This window comes from Varanus komodoensis, unplaced genomic scaffold (assembly GCF_004798865.1).
Source record: "Varanus komodoensis strain SLA01 unplaced genomic scaffold, ASM479886v1 scaffold1, whole genome shotgun sequence".
Lineage (NCBI taxonomy): Eukaryota > Metazoa > Chordata > Lepidosauria > Squamata > Varanidae > Varanus > Varanus komodoensis.
In genome coordinates, this window is record NW_025335268.1 from 10,806,182 (window position 1) to 10,821,909 (window position 15,728).

The 15,728-nt window shown below is 47.0% G+C and overlaps 1 protein-coding gene across 1 annotated transcript in view; it reads right to left on the minus strand.

The window, feature by feature from the left end:
* Nucleotides 1-583, minus strand: part of PLB1 (phospholipase B1) — a 129,020-nt gene extending 128,437 nt beyond the window's left edge. The window contains exon 1 of the mRNA XM_044439530.1: nt 474-583. The gene's annotated coding sequence lies outside the window, so the exon portion shown is untranslated. The remainder of the gene's footprint in view (nt 1-473) is intronic.
* Between the last annotated feature and the right edge of the window lie 15,145 nt (nt 584-15,728).

The window sequence follows — 15,728 nt, forward strand, 5'->3', positions numbered from 1 at the left end:
TAACATAAAAATGTTATATTAGGAAAATTGCTTGCAAAAGGTATACAAGTACATGTATGAGAGGAAATGTGCAGGATAATGCTCCTGAATTTTCATAAGAACATTACAAAAAACCTCAAAGTGCAAGATGAACTGAATATAAGAACGGGGACATTCTTTAAGTCCAACATGAACCAAAAGATTGAGGAAAAATGACAGTGGAGATAAAATTAATATGAGAAAATGAGCCATCCTTGTCAGAGGTGTTTCCTAATGGCATAGTCAATGGTGCTTTGCAAGAAGGCAAGACAGACAGACAGACATATGGACAGATGGACCTGGCCAGCAACAAACAGGCATTGTTGCTGCTGAACTGCCAGCTCAGGATGGTAGCAATCACCATGGAGACACGTCTTCCCAAGCATCCCTTGCCCAACTCTCACCCTGCCTAACAGTAGGGCCGGCCCTGAAAAAGCAATGGAGGTAGTACTTACATTCAGTGTTTTTACTGAGTGGATCTTGAATATTCTTCTGTGCTGTTCTCTCAAAGACACAAAGGACAATGTTGTAGTTGTAGAAAAGAGGTAGCTGAAGCATTGGAGATATGCCTCATGCCTTAAACCATTCCTTGTTGGCCACCATGGAACATATCTAGGCTGCTTTGCCTTGATCAATGCGCCCAATGGCAATAGGATAAGATGTCTTGAGCAGTGGTGGGGAACTGAAATTTTTCTAGGACAGTGCACCGGTTTAGGCCTAATAAAAGCCTTGAATTTGGAGGGGGAGAGAGTCAATGCATTTCAAATCAAATGACTCAGGATAATTTCCAGTCTGTTCTCATTTTCTAGAGGTGCATTCTTACAAACTGGGATCTTAAGGCAAACAAAAACCCAGGAAGAGCAAAATTAGATGGAGGGCTTAAGAGAAAGAAGAGCAATTGATGCAGTGGGCCATCCTTAGGCAGAAGAGGTAGCTGCCTCAGGTCTCATGAGGCAGTAGAATGCTAATGAATTAATTAATCCAAATGCATTTTTAACATCAATGTGGGGAGAAGGTTGTGGGATTTTAGGTCTTAGGAACTAAAATAACTTGGCTGGCTTTGAGCAGTATAAGCTCTGGACTGCTTCAGGTAGCAAAACATCTTCGGCCAGACAATCCTGAAGTCCAGCTTATGGGAGAGCGGAAAGATGTTCCACCGCCAAATACTAGAAAATATGAAAATTGCAGTTGGCACAGAGGAAGCACATAGAGGGTGACAGTGAGGGATCAGTTCTGTACCCCCCCCTTTGATGCTCAATGGATTATTCCTTAGTAGCCTTTGTGCTTCTTAGCTGCTTTCTAGTGCCATGCGCTGAGTATTTATTTATTTGTTTGGTTTTTTTTTTTTTTTTTTGGTATGCCGTCCTATTTGCATAAGCCTCGGCACGCCTTTCAACATAATAAATAAACAATCAACCATATAAACAGATACATATAAAAACTGGATTCACCCTGGTTAAAATATTTAAAACCAATAAATAAAATTAACAATTATTAAAGTATCGTTTAAATAAAAAGGTCTTGGCCTGGCGCCGAAAAACAAATAATGACGGTGCCAGGTGGACCTCTCTGGGGAGCGCATTCCATAAGTATTGCTCTAAATCAGGGTTGGGGACCTAGTCCAATTCACAGTAGTCCCATGTAAGACTCGTTACAGCAGACCAGCCTAGATGCCACTCAGAAGACAGGCTGACACAGGAGAAGCACACCAGACTCACAGTGTACATCAATCCCAAGCTGGAGACCCCAGGCGCAAATGGTACATCAAGCCCAACAGTCCTGAAAATTCTGCTGGAGGGGAGGACCAGCATGCCAGAACGCCTCCATCCCTTCTGTCTGATCAGGCTTCCTCAAGCCCAGCTCCAGGGTCTCTTTGCTGCCCACTTCCTTAGGTCAGGCCTCATCCCCAGTGCCCACTCACATAAGCCTTATTCGCCCTGCTAAACCTGGCACCCCAGCTCCTGATCCTGCTCAACCCGATGCCCTCCACATCTTCTGGACTGCAGGTCCCAGAATTCCTCTCCAATGGCTGTGCTGTCAGGGCTCATGGGAGTTAATGCTCAAAACACCTGGAGCACACTGGATGAGGGAAGGCTGAAAGAGGGAGAGAGATTTCAAGCAGCATCTGCTCCCTTCCACTTGGCTATGGGCAACATGGAGGCCAACCCAGAGACTTACGCACCCAGTTAAAAAAAAAAAAATCCTTACCAGGTAACTCTTAAGAACAGCTCATTCCCTTTGATGCCAGCCTAAGATCTGCATCCTCTCCATCATGTCATGGGCAAGGGCCAAAGTAAGAGAGAGGAAATAGCAAGAGCTCTTGTAACATAAAGGAGATGTCACAACTTTGGTTCCATCACTTCCTTTTCTGTTGCTTTCGGGAAGCATCAAGAGCAAAAAGATATTATGATAAGGCAGGAAACAGACTAGCAAAGTAATATTTCAACGCATAAGACCTACTTTAAAATTAGATTTCCAATGACTGAACGCCTAGTCACTGTAAATATATTCAGGCTCTGAAGTATAATAAACTCAGGATGGGATTATATATAAACCACTACATGTTAGATGCTTTCAATCACTTAATTCAGTCTTGTGACATTTTTAAACACCCTGACAGCTTTTATTTAACTGCAGTGCAACAGTGTGGCAATGGCATTGATGAAAAGGGATTAAAGTGCCCGAAACCTCACACTGCCAGCGTCCTGGATGCTGCTTGTGAACCCAGAATCTCAGGTTATTCAACCCATTTTAGTTCTCTTCCTTTTTTTAACAAATAAGGTATTTGCATGCCCAGTAGAGTTAAAAGGCTCTAACCATTTGCCATGTTACACTGAGTAGCGCACGGCACAATTTCCATCTCTGTGGCTAAAATGAATTCATTGCGCTTTTGGATTTTCTTTTTGAAATGACCTTGCTCCTGACTCATGTCAAGTTCCTATGCAAGCAAAACATAAAACAGTGAAAAATGAGCAGGTTGTTCTTACAATCATGGCTGGTGCATTATCATAAGGAAGGGAGCAGCAAAAGGTAGACCTGCAGATGTTTTGGGCTTCCACTCCAATGCTGGGAACTGAAGTCCAAAACAAGTGGAGATAAATTTTCTGCCCTCCCCTGTCATAAAATTTGACTCCTAAAACGAAAATGAAAATGAAAATGTTGGATGTGATATTTGTTGGGCTATACTGTCAAATCTCTGGTAACGGCTTGGGTCCTGGTTACCTGAAGGAGCGCTTACATCCATATATGCCCAGCCGCCCCCTGAGATCGGCGGGGGAGGCCCTTCTCCGGGAACCCTCCGGGAAGGATATTAGGAGGGTGGGTACTCGGAGGAGGGCTTTCTCTGCGGTGGCGCCTAAGTAATGGAATGCGCTCCCCAGAGAGGTCCGCCTGGCGCCATCATTATTTGTTTTTCGGCGCCAGGCGAAGACCTTTTTATTTAAGCAGCATTTTAAATGTTAATATTATTGAATTTTATCTGGCCAGGTTGGATATTTTATATTGTATGTATTTTATTTTAAGGTTTATAGTTTTAATTATAATTAAACTAATTGTTGTAAGCTGCCCCGAGGCTTCGGCAAATGGGGCGGCATATAAATGTTTTAATAAATAAATAAATAAATAAATAAACTAAATGTAGAAATGAGCCTCATCCTAACCATGCTTACTCAGAAGACACCAATCTCCATAGGCTGATGTCCTTGTGACTACATGCTAGATTCCAACATGGGTACTTCCTTGGTTGTACAGCAATACCTAGGGTTGAAAATAATATTATTGGTTGGCCCAGCCATTAGGTGCTGGGCCAACCAATACCCTTCACTTCCATACCCTTCACTGTCTAACCCCATAAGGAGTTGTACAAGATGTAGTACACTGAGCACTTCTTCACACACGATTTTTTCTTGCCAGTGGTGTAATGCCTTCATACAAATCTGTACTCATCCAGTCAATGCATCTCAAAAATCATTTTGTAGAACTGGAAACAGTGCAGAAAAGATGGTGCGGGATAAACACTGTATGATTTATAATTAGGAATAAAAATAAAATACTTTTCCACATGCATATTGGGGTGGGAAGCCACTTTTTCCATGCACAGCAGAAAGGTGCCTTTTCTGTTGCAAGTGAAGCATTTCTCCAGAATTAAGCATGGGTGATTTTCCTCTGATCAATATTTGCTTTTTAGTAGCTTTTGATCCCACCCTGCTTCCAAGAACAGGCCAGCATGCATCCCCCTCTTCTTTTATCCTTACCAGAAGCCTGTGAAATACATTAGGCCTCACACTGCCCCATGAGTATAATGGGATTTGAATTGGGATCTTTCTGGTAAATCCCATCACACTACAGCAAATTGATTCACTGTTAAACAGTGTTGACCTTGGTTATATGACCGGCTGGATACAAACTGCAACCCAATGTATCCTCTCAGATATTTTGGAAAGGTCTGAACTAAGACGTCATATTTTTGGCACTGTGGTTGAGCGCTCCCCATGGGAATATTTTCATTTGAGAGACAAAGAAACCTTCCTCCAGTTCTTGCATCCCAGGGACACTTCTGCCATCTGCTGGACACAAGGAGAATATTGGATGCACCTTAAAAAGCAAAAATGTATCATGTGTCTCTTCACTTAACTTCTTTCTACATAGTGATACTTTAGGACAAAATACAGATATACAATGGTATCTCAGCTCACAAATTTAATCCGTTCCACGATTCTGGTCACAACCTGAATTGGTCACGAGCCAAGTCAAATTTCCCCATAAGGGTCAATGTAAATAAGGTTAATCTGCTCTGTAAATATTTTTGCATCACAAAAATTTGAAACCAAGTAACAAAGAACAACAAAGAACAAAGTACAGTACAGTGGAGAACACTAACCTAGGTGTGGGAGAGGTTATTGTTTGGAGGGAGAGTCCCCCTCTATAAGGACACTGGGGAGATCCCTTTCAGGGGTTTCCTCTCTTCTTTGTCTCTTAGCTGCAGGGTCAATTTTGGGGGGAAATCTGCATGTTCTGGTCACTTTCATTACTGCTCCGCCCTTTCTTTTTACCATCATGCTTGCTCTGCAGTTTCTTTGGAGCAATTATTCAATAAGCTTCACAGCAAGTGACCACAGGTCTATCTGCAACCACAAGTGGGGAAGGTGGCCGCGATCACGGTCATGCCCGGGCGGGGCAGGGGAGATGGCTGCGATCGCGATCATGTTCGTGCAGGAACATGGCCGCGATCGTGGTCGTCACCTGATGTGGAGTTCGCGACCTGAGGCAATTTTTCCCCGAAATTTCTGTTCGCCACCCGATTTGGTCATGAACTGAGGTGTTCATGAGCCGAGGTACCACTGTAGTTTCACTCTCCCTCCCTCCCTCCCTCCCTCCCCCACTCCCTTCCCCCCCCCTTCATTCTCTCTTGTAGCTCCCAAATTATTTATTGTAAATATAACATCAAACAAAAGTTCACCAAATGATACAGATGAAAAAAGGGATGTCCAGCTCCATTCACACAACCATTTTCTACTCCTTGTGCCCAAAATATCTCAGGGAAGCAGCTGTGGCTGCAGCCAGGATTTCTGGGCCAGCTTAAGGTTGATGGGAACCCAGGGCAGCAAAGTATCTGAAGGCCACTGCAATATGAACACTTGCATCATCACAAGTGCGTTGCATTGTATTTATATCCTGCCTTTTTAACTCTTTTAAGCCAACTTGCATAGCTCCATTTTAATCTCACAACAACCCTGCAAGGTAGGTTGGGCTGAGAGTTAGCAATAAATCCAAGCCGAACCTGTCCCTCTAGCACTCATGGATTTCCTCTCATGGATCTGCAAAGGGAGCCAAGCTGGGAGAAAGTCCACAAACCCACAGAGAATGAAGGTTGATGTTCTTCCACATCAGCTATAGCAGCGGAAATAGCTGCTGTATGTGGCACAGAGAGGGAACATTGCTGGCGATCGTGTGGGCCTCCATTCCAGGGGAGCCCTGCATGACCAACCTTCTTCTGCTTTGGGGCAGCAATCCAAATGGCTGTGGCATGTGGCCTGAAAGAGCGATGTTGATGATGCAACCCGAGGGGCTCATCTCCTGGAAAGCACCTCGGGAACGCTGGGCGTACTTGCCAGAAACCTGGATTCAGGGCCACCACAAGATGAACCAGAGTCTGGGAGCTGAGCCCAGGAAATTCCATGGATTCCAATCCCTAGAACAGGTTTCTCACATCTGTTTTGGGACTAGAACCTGGCTCTCTTGGGGCTCCACTGCAGCACTCTAACCACCGCACCACACTGACTCGCTCTCATTACTTTACAGATGTAATTTGGCCTAGGCATCAAAGTCTAGCTCTATCTTTAAGTGCTTCAGTTTAAGCACCTCCTGGCAATGCTGTAAGATTGCGACTACATACCTGCAGCAGAATGAGTTGGCATGGCTAACATTCAAGAGAGTTTGAATACTTCTGCTGGGGTCCAGGGGTGGAATTCTTGATATGGTAGCATTTAAGTCCTGAGATGATAGAATGGACTGTACCACTGCAGGTGGAGAAGGGGATAAACACTCCTCTGTTTTTTAACAAATATATTCAAGTAGAAAACTAGCATAATAGGGAGCAGGATGGCATACTAAACTTCCCCTGATGTCTTGCATGTGTGTGCATTAGTTTCAAAGAGTTCTTGACATGAGTTAGCATCCGAACCTCTATCCCTCTCCTTCAGCCTGAAGTGGTACAGCCCCCTCTCCCACCTTAGGATTTTACTACTCAAAAATGCGTATATGTTAGAGAGAGGCAACCAAGAAAGACAGGGGAATGGGCATAAGAAGAGGAAGCAGCTGTAGTAAACATTTGTACTGGCTTCTGGGATTTCAGCAGCTTTCCTTTACCGACGTTAAGCCTAAGCACACGCTTCGTAGCTCGCTGGTTGTAAATCCAATTTTGCGGGATGGGGTCCTGCAGGGCCGACCCCGACCATGAGGCAGCGTGCAGTGGCTGCAGCAGGCCACAAGTGCCCCAGGCCAGAGAATGGCAGCGACATGTTGGAGAACAAAGCTGCCTTGCGTGCTGTCCACTCTGAGGGGCAGAGAGGACGCTGTCCCATCACAGCTGCTGGAGTAAAAGCAGCAACGGCCAGCCCAGCAGCTTATGCAGGCCGCCTGAGTGGCACGGGATGGATGTCATCCTGTTCTTTGCCTCAGGCAGCAAATGACGTGGGCCGGCCCTGGGGGGACGTGGCTGTTGAGAGGGAGAGGAACAAACGGTCCAGCATCTCTCAGCTTGCAAAGGATTGCCTTCCTCTCGGCTTGCTCTCAGCAGGAGGTCACCAGTAGTCCGTATGATCTATCAGTTCTCCCACTGGCAGGATTTCATGCTCAACCATCACAAAAACTTTGGTCTGAACAGCAGTTTTATTGAAAAGGTCAACAGAATGAATGCAACGATAGCATCTTTCAAAGACAGCATGTTTCCACTAGAGGTCCCCAGGTAATTGCTGCATCGTTTCCGGACACGGCCATCTACTGTGGCCAAACAGACACTCTCAAAAGGGATGGTATTCCTGTTCTTAAGGAGGACCTTAGGCAGCGATTCACTTCTGCCATCATCATTAGGGTTTATTCTCACCCAGGGTGACTTGTGGTGGAATATTCACGTGGAAATTGCCAGTGCCCGGCCATGGCTCTGGGCAGCAGCACCCAGACCTGAACCAAGAGGTTTGCCACATTTCAGGCTCCTGGTTCCAGCTCTTGGGTGTCCAAGGTCAGCAGTCTGAGCAGGGAAGACTTTTCTGTACATTGGAGGCTGCGTTCTCTCGAGCTTTGCATACCAGGGGTGGGTGGGACCAAAGCCAAATTGCTGGCAGTGCACCCCGTTTCCTTTCTGCCGCCCACTTTTCTTTGTGCTACCATTTTTTCTTTGTACCACCATCCTCTCTTCTCTTATACCTTCTCCTTCACTTTTTCCCTCTCCCTCCTTATATTTCTCCCATTATAGCTCCTTCTATCATTTTTCTTCCCCCTTCTTTTCTCTCCTTCTCTCTCTTTTTTCTTTTTCTCCCTTTCTTCCCACCTCTTCTCTTTCCTTTACTCTCTCTCTCTCTCTTCCTCCCTATTTATCTCCTCCCTTCTCTTTATCCTTATCTCTCTTCTTTTCTCTCCCTTTTGTTTGGGCTTTTTTCATGTTTATTTTGCACTTGTGATTCCTCACTCCAGGAAATCTGAGCATCCTCTTCAGGACATTGTCATTCTCCAGGGCTTCTCTCGATTTCCAGCCCTTTCCACAGCCTTTTCTAGAACAAGGTGAGTCTGGTGTTTTCCCAGATGGCTCCATTCTTTGCTAGAAAGGCCTGATGTATTTTTGCAGGTCTTCTCTATGCTATAGCGCCACCTTGCATTGGGTAATGGCACATATAGAAGCATATAGACTGGCAGAGAGAAAAACCCTTGGGGAAGAATATTCATGTGATGGGCATACTGATCCTTCTGCGAAGCAAACAGAGGAAGAATCCTCAGTAAAACACTGAGTTATATGCTGCATATAACTCATATGCCCTTCAGTCTGTCTGTCCTTCTGTCTGTCTGTGTATGTCTCCCCAACCTTCCCTCCCTGTTAACCATTCCTCTAGGGCAGTGGTGGCAGACCTATGGCACGCGTGCTGCAGAGCCCTCTCTGTCGGCACGTGAGCCAAGTCACCCCAGCATCACCCCACAGCTGAGCATTGGACAACAGTGCACACAGAGGCCATGTGCATGCTTGGAAAGGAGTAGCAGCGCCAGGCAATGACATGGCCAGTCAGTGCACTGCCAAGGATATATATATATATATTTGCTTGGACTGGCTGTGAGTTTTAATACATTCATTTTTATTAACACAAGATTTTAGCTTTGAGTTTTCTTATGTATGAGTTGTTGTTTTTTTCTAAACTAAAACCTCAGTATTCAGGTATTATTGCAGTGTTGGCACTTTGCGATAAATACGTGGGTTTTGGGTTGCACTTTGGGCACTCGGTCTCTAAAAGTTTCGCCATCACTGCTCTAGGGGTATAGATGTGGAAGGCAGGGGAGGGGAGGGATTAAGCCTACACAGGCATCCATTTTTTAAAATCCCGTTTTTGCTGCCCTCCACCACAAGGGGGTGGAATTTGATTAAAAAGTGATGGGAGGAAGGTTTAAAGCCCTGGCAGTCTTGCATTCTAATCTCAAGTGGAGCTACAGGTGTTTACTGGACAGCATGAAAAGCCAGCATACAGAGCTCCAACTGGTGCGCTTTCCGGAACTCTTGGGCTGGCCCTGGGTGAGTGGGCCACCTTTTTACTGCATCCCCAATGCTCCTAGTGTACATCTCCCAAGCTGGGGACCAGACAGGGCAGCTTGCTCAGTGCAGCCATCTCTGGACTCTGCTGCCCCCACTGTTCTTGCAGTAGAAAACCCAGCATGGACAGCAGCCTCCTTCCCCCCAGTAGCCACATTAAGGTACCCCCAAGCCTGCCGGCAGGGCCGTCTTAACAGCAGTATGGGCCCTGGGCAAAGCAGTGTACTGGGGCCCCAAGACAACTATTCACAGGAATAAAAATGTAAACATGTAGGGTTAACATACACAGATTAGTATGAGGCCCACGGGCAAGTGCCCATCTGGCCCATGCGTTAAGGCGGCCCTGCCTGCTGGCCTGGGATGGTGAGCTGTGGGGGGAAGGGGATCGTACGTGGACACAGCTTAGGGCTCACCCAGCAGCAGGAGAGACACTAGATGTATTAATGCTTGGCATCCTCTTCTCACTAGCATGACCATCCTCCCCCCGTCCCCAAGTCCCTGTGGCGCTTCATGTTCTGCACCAGGAGCATGCTTCTCGTGCAGGAGGCTGTGGGGCTGGTGGGGAGGGCCGAGGGCAGCACCCGAGGAGGTGGGCCCAGTGCAGCCCGGCACTGAAGAGGAGGAGGCACCGGGGTGAGCTGTCCCCGTGCATGATGGCGGGGGAGGAGGTGGGGGAGGGCTTCTGAGGGTGGGGGGCATTGGACTGGACTGGCTGTGGCCGTAGCACAAGGGGGTGAAGAGGGCACTGCCAGCCCATGTGGATGCCCTCAGTGCGCCTGACCACCGGGACCAGGCGGCCCTTCCAGCGCGTGCACAGGGGGAAGCATGGGCGCACCTGCAGCGAGGGAGGGGCGGGGAGGGGCGTGGATGGGTGTGCTTGTACATCGGCACAGGGGAGAGCTGCTCTAGTGCTACTCCAGAGTGACACTAGAGTAAGCAGTTGTTCTGGCTTCCTGGGGCAGGGGGGAATCAGAAGCAGCTGGCTGAGGACATGGCCAGGGGAGTGTGTGGACCAATGAGGCCGCAGCAGCCATAGTAGGCAGGAGTGGTGTACCATGGGGCTTAATTCAGCTGCAGGGACTGATGGGTTACCTGCTACCATTTAGGGGAATGATGGAGGATGGTGGAAACCATGCAAGGGGGGGGGGGGCGGTAACCATGCAGTTGTCTGAATCCAACCACCAGGTAAGAAACCACACCATGCAGTAACTGCCCAGTAACTGAGCAGCATGTTTTTTTTCTTTTTAATGTTTATTAATTACAATTACATAGAAAAGAAAATACAGAACAAAAGAAAGACTAACATAAACAGAACAAACTAAAATGAACAAAAGAAGCAAAGTTGCCAAGGGAATTACAAACAAACACAGCTCATATACTGCAGCTCCCAGAACCAACCCTCTTCATATCTTCCCACACTCTGAGAGCTTGCAAAAAAGAAAAAAGGATCATCCTTTTCTACATAGCAGCATGGTTTAATGTTATATGTGAATGCAGTCACTGAGGGTTTCAGGCCATGGTTTCTCCAGCCCTGCATGGAGACGCTGGGATGTTCCACATGCAAAGCAAGTGCTCTGCCCGGCAGCTACAGCTCTTCCTCTCTGCTTGCGCCCCAGTGACCGGAGAACTCAGACTGTTTTGCAGAAGCAGAGCAGAATTCCAACTGTTCCGCCCACACCTCCATGGCAGTCATCTCAACAGAGCTCAGTGGGCTGTTGCTCCTTCCCCAGGTGACTCCTCCCTGCTGAGCAGATGGGAAGAATGACCCTGGCATAGGTATGCCTTCCTGGTAGTTTCTAGCTTTCCTTCCTTGCTGGGTAGTTCAGAAATATCTGCACAACAGGCACCTCTTGTTGTTCAAGCCCTCACTCAGTCTTCCTGCTCAATCATGGTGAGCCCTGTACTGAATTATGCAGCTGAATTTGTGGAAAGCTGGAAGGCAGCAATTCCCAGCTTGAAACCGTCCAAATGAGCTGGACTCCCAAAAATTATGGGAGTTGTTGTTCAATGCATCTCTAATGTACCAGGTTGTACAAGACTACTGTAAAGGATTATACTTGCCAATATGATAGTGGGGTGGGGGAGAAGGAAAAATATCATCACATGCCTTGTTCATTCCCTCCCTCATGCATAATTCTGCGGTCATGGGGAAGGCCTTGCCGCTCCCCAGCCATAGTTGCCAACAATTACCCTTTGTTCATTTTGTTTCTGTGCAGTTTGGTCTCTTATTTCTATGATCCTCGGACCTGTAAGAGAATTACTGGGTTTCATCCAGAAACTTTTGAATCTGAGGCTGAGATACTGCCTTGTAAGCTCCCATCTAGATTCGGTGCCCTCTGATGACTAAATTCCGCTTTCGGAATGTGACATTCCATGGGGAAGATGCAAGAACTAGGAAAGGAGTGGCCATGCCAAACTTACTGCAGGGACATGGCTCAGGTGAAGCAGGATTCCCTTTCCTTCTGTGCTGGAAGAGGCCCTTGGTGACAGCCCCAGGTCTTGTACTAGTTACAGCTGGTGTGGGACAACACATCCATGTTGTTGGCTTGATGTTTGGTCTCCTCTTTGTGTAACTTCCACATTCTGTCACGGGGGTGGGGGAGAAAACCCACACATGGCTGGGTAATTGTTGAGAGCCTGTTGCTAATCTGACATGACGCACTGTGACAGCTTGACACTGTGCTGTCAGGTCACGGATGGTCAACCAGATGTAACATCACGCATGGTACGTAGAAGTACACACACACACACATTTTCCTGCTTGAACTACATTCCAGAGAATAATTTCTCTTCCGCAAGAGGATCGGGGGAGAGGAGCATTTGTTCAAAACCAGTGTTCGAAAATCAGGATGGTGGCACATTTGCTACTGGATCTATAAAGACAGGAAGGCCTCTATCCCCTAGGGATATTAAGCTTGTAACTTGCCTGACGTTTGTGTGGGCCCCATTCAGCTATGCATTTAAGCATGTGTTCACATCCCTACAAAGCCCTTCAGCACATGTTTCAGAATCAAGCCTGCTGAAAGCAATGAGAGGTTAGCATGCGTCTAAATTTAAATATGCTCAGTTCAGATGCACTTACTCAAATGACCTTCAGGAATGTTTGAATACTTCAAAGTTTGGACCAACAAGTATACTGATTATATAAAATCATCTCACAATATAAGTTATGTCTTTGTACATGCACAAGTTTGTTCACAATTAATTTAACTGCTGATATAGATAGCTGGATGGATGGATGGATGGATGGATGGATGTGTGTGTGTATACCTATGAATACCTATACGGATGCAAATACTTTATATACCTATACCTATTCATGATTATCTATATTGAAGTTCTGGTACTGCAGCCAAGAAATTAAAAGACACTTGCTCCTTGAGAGGAAAGCTATGGCAAATCTAGACAGCATACTAAAAAGCAGAGACATCCCCTGCCGACAAATGCTCGTATAGTCAAGGCTATGGTTTCCCCAGTTGCAAAGTATGGCTGTGAAAGCTGGACCATAAGGAAGGCTGAGCGCCGAAGGATTGAGGCCTTTGAATTGTGGTGCTAGAGGAGACTCCTGCGAGTTCCTTGGACTGCAAGATCAAACCAGTCAGTCTTAGATGAGATCAACCCTGACTGCTCTTTAGAAGGCCAGATACTGAAGATGAAACTCAAACACTTTGGCCACCTAATGAGGAGGAAGGACTCACTGGAGAAGACCCTGATGCTGGAAACGATTGATGGCAAAAGGAAAAGGGGACAGCAGAGGATGAAGTGGATAGATGGAGTCACTGAAGCAGTCCCTAAGTACACTCTGGGGGATGGTGGACGACAGGAAGGCCTGGAGGAATGTTGTCCATGGGGCCATGATGGGTTGGACGCAACCGCAACTAATAACAACAACAAACATGACTACACCAGGAATATGCATTTTAAGGGTTGTGCAGGGGAAGTGGTGATCACTAAAGCAAAATTTTAATCATATGCAGGATAACCATATCCTTCTGTACAGATACCCAATGAAGTTATTTTTCCTCTGAGATTTGCTGAAAAATAATGGTGAGGTTGACCAATTTTCCTCCACATGTACACATGCACGCATACACAAGCACATACACATGCACGCACACACCCTGTGGTCTCTTGGGGGCTGGAGACAGCTGCCTTAGTACAACTGATCCCAGCCCTGTAGCAAGTCTACCCTGAGGCAATGCTTATCAAGGAATAGCTCTTATCTTAGGGTCATGTGATATCCAATGACTGTTTTCCTAGGAGTGCTTTGTTGTCTTTTTATCAATGATAACTGCAGAAAGCTGCAGTCTGGCTGGGAACCCACACCATTTTTCAGATCCTGCCCCAAGTTACCATTTGTCTTATGGGCCTTGCATGTAACATCTTATCTGCCCCTTAAGTTGTGAGTGAAATAATGAACTCTGAGAATGGCTTCCCAGCATTGTCTACTCTGCCTAGCAGAAAGAATGCATGTACCTTTTGTGCAAGGCATTTAAGGTGTGCTTGAAATCCTCACTCACAGTCTTTGTGGGTGCTTCACACAAAATCATGATACTGTGTCTAGAACTGTTTTCGCATTTTGGTTTTTCTCTAACAAAGAAAACACACACATATCCCTGAATGGCTGTATGGACCCCTCCAGTACACGCACAATTCTACTGCAGTGTGACCAAGAGATTATGTAGTGGAACATACAGAAAAGCAGAGAAAGAAAAACACCAGGGGAAAATGTGGAAAGGAACTGAAATTAATCCTACAAAGAATCCAGAAGCAGAAGACTTGGCAAAATAGCAGGTTTAAAGCCCATATGGAAAACCCCACATCTGTGCTTGCCTGCATGCATGCATGTGTGAAAGAGAGGGCCAGTTCACACAGGACAACATTCCAGGCATGGCTTATCATTATATTTGAATCCGCCATCCATGGTGAAGCATAGCACATTTGGTTTCCATGAAATCACATGGAGAAACAATGGCTTGTTGTAAAGTCTCTGTACTTCACTGTGGCTTGTTTCACAATCTGAACTCAGAATGGTTCCAAGCCATCTGTATGTTTCTACCATAGAGATTAGCAGCAAGAGTGGCGGCGGCTGCAGCAGGCACTCCAGCCTGCATTTTCCGCTATCCTGTTCTGCCTAGTAACTGCTGTGCTGGTGCCTGCCATGCTCTGATTGGCTGCTGCAGGCCACTTTTTTCCTTTGCTTTGTCTTTTGCCTTCTCAATGCCCAGCTACAGCCTTGGAATCTCAGGGCATCACAGCATGCTGCCTCCAGCAGCAGTGACCCTGGGGATGGATGCACTTGGCACGCTTGTCTGGTCACCCCAGTTTGCTCAAGCAACGATTTCAAACGGCTGTGCCTTCCATCTACTCTGAGAGGCAGTGGCCTCCTGCAGAGGAAGTTGCCCTAAGAGGAACACACGGGCTGTGGGTGGCTATCGCCATCTGTTCTCCTGCTCTGTCTCCCTTCCTCCTCGCCACTCCTAAATTGTCCCTGGGACTCCCAAGGGCTGCCAACAAGCCCTGCTCCTCCCCCCCCCCCCGCCCCTTGCCAGAGCTGCGGGACAAACACATGAATCGTGGCCAGCTCGAAAACTTTTCCAGACAGATGCTCACGTGGGCGCCCTCGGGGAGGTCTTTCCAGAAGGACATGCTCCCTCTGTCCCTGGCAGGGCCTGCCCAAGCAGATGCCTTCCATATGCCTGGATGCAGGGCGAGTTAGCATGTGCAACTCTGCACACAGGGGAGTGTGGACACATGTGCAGTAAGGGTGGGGAGGTGGGATGCCCGCACAATGGCGTACGGCAGGACAGCACAGGGGAGAGCTCCTGCTGCTCCTCTGGAACAACAGTGAGTAGGCACTTGCTTTGCTGAGCGGAAGGGGGAAAAAATCAGAAAAGGGAGGTTGGTAAGCCAGGCTCAGGAGAGCGTGTGGGCCAATGAGGGAGAGGTAGGCAGGAGCAGTGCACCCTGGGATTGATTTTCAGCCATGGGGGCTCATGGGATATATGCCGCCATTTGGAGGGAAGATGGAGAAGCATGGAAACCATGCATGTATAGAAACCACATGCCTATCTGAACACACAGCACAAGGAAAGATTCCGTGCCATGTGTTAGATGCACGGCATTGCTTAGCATTATGTGTGAATGTGGTAAGAGAGAGAGGAGGAGGAAGAACAAGAAGAAGAGGAGGAGGAGGAGGAAATAATCTAAGTGTGCATGAAAGTTTGAGAGGATTGCAGATTGTGTGAAAGACGGGACATGCCACTTTTTGTAAGAGAGAAAGAAGAAGAGCTCCTGTTCAACATTTGTATGTGATATCCCTTCCTTCTAGCTTCAGTTGCAAGGTTTTTTCCACCACGGGACACTATGCATCTCTCTTTTTAGAACATGTAAGCTCCTCTCTGCCCCTTGGCACGTACCT